This window comes from Chiloscyllium plagiosum, unplaced genomic scaffold, assembly GCF_037043375.1.
Source record: "Chiloscyllium plagiosum isolate Xiang-an unplaced genomic scaffold, Cpla_swu_hap1 HiC_scaffold_21, whole genome shotgun sequence".
NCBI classification, from domain to species: domain Eukaryota; kingdom Metazoa; phylum Chordata; class Chondrichthyes; order Orectolobiformes; family Hemiscylliidae; genus Chiloscyllium; species Chiloscyllium plagiosum.
In genome coordinates, this window is record NW_028270159.1 from 91297598 (window position 1) to 91303597 (window position 6000).

Sequence of the window (6000 nt, forward strand, 5' to 3'; positions counted from 1 at the left end):
TGTTTGTGACTAATGATGACTTTTGGATTCCCTTTTAATGTTAGCTGCCAGTCTCCCTTACTCTTTATTTCCCCTCTGAACAGTCTATATTTAGCATGGTTCTCACTGGGGTGAACAATAATCCATATCCTTTGCAACATCATGCAGGGAATTAGAGTATTGTTTTTGCCACCATTTCCTGCTTGTGGAAATGTTAAGCTGTACTGTACAGCTGAAGCTGAACATTGCCCAGATTTGTGCTCAAGTGTCCTTGCTCAAATGAACTCTTGGCCCATTGAATTCAGCCCTCCTCCACCTCAGAATTATTCTGCATTGTTCCTTGTTCATTTTATACACAAGCTAAACTATTTTGATACAATGACCGATGCTTTCTTAAATGATCCCAGGCTAATATTTAATGCATTTTATACATATTGTTGGCAGAGCAGATTGAAGATATCATTAGGATTCTGAACATTATAAATAGGACCATCACATGCAAAATAAGGAAATTATGACAAATGGTTATAAACAGTCCTGCTATTCCCTCATGTCTAGTATTTATGCAGCACGCTTCAGGAAGGGATTTGAGAAGGTGCACAAAAGGTACACAAGAATGGTACCAGAGATGAGCAACTGGACAACTATGTGAATAGTTTGAAGAAGCTCGGGCTGCTCTTTATGGAGGACAGAAGATGAAGAAGACATTTTACACGTGTTCAAAATCATGAGGGATTTGGATAGAGTAGAGTAAAAGGGTAGGAAAATGCATCTGGATTGGTTACTCTGTGGAGGGTTGGTGTGGACTTATTGGGCCAAGAGGCCTGTTTCCATACTGTACCGATTCTATTTTAAAAAAGGCTTGAGAAGAAAAGGACACTGACTTAAGATGATCAGCAAAATAAAACAATGGTTGCAAGGAATTTCTTTTTTAAATAGCATAGTTCGGAAACTGTGATGTTCTGCCTAATAGTGTAGTGGTGGAGGCAGCTTCAACTGAGGTCTTCAAAATGAATCTACAATTTTCACCAGGAGAGGTTTTGCAGTATCACATAGTAAAATGACTTGGGAGTGAACATAGGCAGGTTTCTCTTTGAGAGCTGATCAAATCATTGCCTCCGAGTTGATACCATTGATCATTGTATAACATTGCACAAACTACCAGCTCACCAGTATTTCCTAATGGTTTGTCATATTCTGATATAATGACTAACTTAGTCATGCCTGCAACTAAACTTACTTTGCAATTACTTCACTTGATCCAGGAGAACCTGCAATCCCATTTCCCTCACTGTTTGCACTGACAATGTTTCCAGAACTGCAATTCATCAAAGAACACAAATTCAGTCATTTAACATCAGTAAACGTATCCAGAATTAAGTCCAAAGCAATTTAACAAAAAAAAATCGCAGACTTGAGATTCAATATTCCAAGCCTGGTCGACTAGTTTTCTTAAGTTAGTCAATAACTACAATTTTAATAAACCGCATTATTAGCCATAGTGATACAAAAGAACAGAGATATCCATGCAAAGTGAGAATCAGGTGTAACAGACCTTTCGCTGATCGTTGTTCTCATCAGAAATAGAGATTATAGACAGGAAAGGTCCTTTCAGTGTAAGTGTAATGAGATTCTGTAGTCCATTCCGTGGAGTGTAAGTGCTAGGTAGCCCAACATCGTAGCTCAGTGATGGTGAAGGAAGTGGCAATTAGGTCCGTTAATCAATCAATCAAACTGCTCTCTCTTTGATCATATTGAGCTTCTTGACTATTTTTGCAATTAAACCAATCACCAGGTGAGCAGTGAAGATTCCAATGCTCCCGATTTTACCCTTGTAATGGTGAAGTTAATGAGAGGGTAATGACCAAGCAGTTTATCTTGAATCCCAGTCTTGTAATCTTGCTAATGTTATTAGTTATTGATGCCTTCACCACCCATCCCCCTGGAGTGTATTGACAATGCTCTCCTATGATCTGGCAAATGTTGCTGGGACTTTGTTTTCAAGATGCATCATTAACCATCTTGGTCGTGATGGTATGTCGTTCTTTTGACTTCCACAGGATGTCTACAGTACACCACAATGAGGGAATGCTGGGGTTGGGGTGTGGAAGAGACAGTACAGGGTGAAAAGAAGAGAACACCATTTCTTTAGTATGTCACCATTGTTTATAGCCATTCCTGAATACTGAAAGACAAGCAAAATTCAACCGACCATCGAAAAACTTTGGATGTTTTATGCTGATTCAAGAATGGTCTCTCAAAATAAGCCAAGCATTTCTGAACCAGTCAAGTAGTTGTTATCTGTGATTGTTCTCATCTCTGTTGGTGTTCACCACACTGCCATGGGATCTCTTCGTGAGGCAACCCTGACATAATCTTACAACAGCTGCCAGCACTCCCCTTTCACATTATTGGATCCCTAGCATAGCAGATTTAAATCTGACATTAGATCGAACTTACTTGCCAATTTGTTCCCTTTATTTTCTGACAAACTTAGGTTTCTGCCTAATTCACAGTTTGAGGTGTCAACATTTTCGCAGCTGCAACTGGTCATAAAGTACCAGTTAAATCATTTTAAATATGTGCATGATCACTAAGTTAATATTTGGCACTTCTTACCAACATCGAGAGTTTTGGCTGTGAGGGCAGGAGCTGGTGGGTGGGGAGTAAAGAGGTCAAATAAAGACTTGTCTGCACTGGGACAGAGGGAAAACATCCAAAATGCAAGGATTCAAGTTTAACTGCCTTATCTCTGAAAAAAAACTTAAAGTCTACATACACTATTGCTAATGTAACCCTTGCAAGCACAATTTGCAACTCAATGTTTGATTCAGAATCCGAATATAGTAATTTCTCATTATTCAAATTCACTGAAGGTTCATGGAATATTAGTCAGTATTGGCTGTTTTGTTGAAAAAAGAATTTTATTCCTTTTCTTTTCCTGCTCCTTCATCCGTTCGGAATTTACTGAAAGATCTGACCAGAATAACCCCGGGAGTAATTACAGGCCTCTGATCCAGAGCAGTGTAATGACCTCAGTATTTAGGATTCTATTCATTGATGACATCAGTGAAACGGTGTGGATGTGATGCTGCCTGTATTGAATTCACCATGAAAGCACTTTATAAGCTTGATTCAAACAAATAACTATTACTCGGGAAAGCGCCTGACTCTGTGGATACACATGGCCTCTGGTCAACTTAAATTATAAAAAGTGCGAAGCATTCAATGGCGACATTGTATGGGAGATAGACCAAGGCGAGGAGACCAGGAGCCGGTCCCAATCCATAGCCATGTTTCTTCAAATATGTAGCCATATTTCATCAAATGTCACCAAACTTTGGAGACCATGCAATGATTTTGGAGGGAGTGTGGAATGGGGGGTGGGGGAGTGAGGATGAGCCGGAAAGAGAAACAAAGAGAAGCGATGAGGTGGGGTGAAGGAGAGGAACCCAATTCCTCAGTATTTTCACAATAGCTCCAATGTCCAGAAACAGAACCTCATTATCGATCAGCAAGCAATTTCCCGTCTCAGCATTTAGGGTGGTGGTACTACTGTTTAAGACAACTCTGTCATTAATATTAAATTCCATGGGAGGCAGTCTAGCAGCCTCTTTAATGTAGCTGTTGTTATCTGAACTGGCATTCGTCGCGTTGCACAAAACATTTCAAAGGAATCAATGGTTCTTCAACATTCCCTTTTCACATTGTTGCATTCCAAATGAAGCATAATTAAACCACATCAAAATCAGATCATATTCAAACTTGCTTCCTCATGTCTGGCAAACTTTGATTCCCATCCTCCTGACAATCTGGTCTGTCAAAATGTCCCCAGCCACAAGTCATTGTGAAACACAAATTAAACAAAAGGCTTACACCTATAAATGACTTGCAAACATTTGAAAATAAACACTGAAGATCAAAAGGCTCTATTGAGCTGATAGAGCACTTTTTTTAAAAAAAGAGGAATCACTCTAATCACCAGGAGTAATGCAAATATTGGGATGGGCTGTGGTCTGGAATGGTGGTGTTTGCTATAACACCGAGAGATGTTGTCAAGAGGAAGTTCCTCCAGAAATCTTACAGAAACTCCTGCTCTGTAGAATTTCCTTTTCACATTACATTCTCTTAAAAAGGCCACTTTCAAAAGCTATGACTGCAACATATGTTGATTTTTTTTCAACTTTCACAGAGGTTTGCAGGACACCATGGTCTGTTCTTTTTGAATCGATAGGGATGAGGGGAGGTGGCCGATGTCATAGTATTGGGAAGCAGAGAGTTTGGTAGTCAATGTGTTTTCAATATGTTTATCCTCATTGCACAGTCCAGTGCTTTGAAGTGAACAACTGAAGGCCTGAACATTGAAGGGCTGGAAATTATTATTGAAAGACTTTGTGTTAATGCATGCTCAATTATTCACTGGCTTTTAACTGGGAGGTGGTAGGATTTGGAAAATGGCTTGGAGGGAGTCTGGCACCTTCTCATTGCTAAGCCATGCTGACATAGACCAGTTCTCTTTGAAATCTTGACTCTCCATGATCTCTCAGGCCTGCCTCCATCATTTCCCTGATTGTGCCCACCTTTGCTGCCCCAGCAATGATCAGTATGAACAGTAGGGCTCAGAAATGTGTTGATCTGTCCTCCCTCTTACTGGAGTAGCATCTCTTGAAACTAAGCTGCACCGTCAACTGATGAGTAACCCTGGCAAGAATCTCTTCATTTTAGATTAGAATGGAGCTGGAAAAGTACAGCAGGTCAGGCAGCATCTGAGGAGCAGGAAAATCGCTGTTTCGGGCAAAAGCCCTTCATCAATGAAGAATCTCCTCATTGGTCACTGCTGGCCATATACCATCCTTAGCATACGCCAAAACCTCCAGGTTTCAGTCCCAGCATCAGGTCTGCAGCATTCCCTGCAAGCTTCACCTAAAATGTTTTTTTACAAGACTAACGATAGAGCAAAGATTATATGCCAGTCAATAATTTCTTTAATGTAAAATAACAAACTGTGGACGTTGGCAATCTGAAAGAAATACAGAAGTTGCTGGAGAAACTCAACATATTTTGCAGCATCTGTGGAGAGAAAGCAGAGTTCACCTTGAGACAAGTGACCCTTCTTCAGAGAGATCTGAAGTTGTGAACATGAGTCATTCAACGAAAAACATTAACTCTGCTTTCACTCCACAAGTGCAGCCAGATGTCCTAGCTGTTAGTAAATAGTCACACATTGTGTTCAGCTTACTTTTCAATGACCTTCTTAGTTTCTGGAGAAGAAGAAACACCAGCTCCCTTGCACTTTCAGCAGTTGATGTTTTCAGAGCTGCAAATGGTCTTCAAGTGCCATTAAGTCAATTGAAGCAAACATTTACGTTCAGAATAAAAACATTTTTAGAAACTTGAATAGGAGTGTCAGGATTTCAAGCCACTGACAGTCAGGCTGGAACATGGAAATGAAGGATGTGACAAACCCATTTCTTCAATACTTTACACGTGTTGCACAGTCTAGAAAAGTCTCAAATAAGGAGACTAGGGCAATTAGAGAAGGGCAACTAACTGTCCAATTTCTCCATTTAAGAGCTTTGGATTCTAGTTCTACATACAGGATTGACTTTTCCTCATCAATGGGTATTGGCTCAGCAATTGCAAACATTAATAGTGGCACAGAAAGGTTTGCCACTCTGCTATTGCTCCAATTGATCCATCAGCTCTTTCGATTTGGCCGTTTCCTTCTTGAGATCATGACCCCGTAACAGCTTCTAGAACAGTCCACATCAGCAGCATGCCAACATTAGTGGTACCATCATTCACAGCAGTGCTGGGTCCAGCTCTCAGTCTAAGCAGCAGGGCTCCACCACAATTCACAACATTATTACTGCAAATGGCTTGTTTTTTAGAAAGACCACCACAATCTAACTTCTAGAAAAAATACACACTTGGGAGGCAGAGCCCAGCAGTTTCTGTCATGTGCTAACTATGGCCTGGATTAGCGTACTTGACATTGTTCTCGGATGTTGCAGAAGGAAG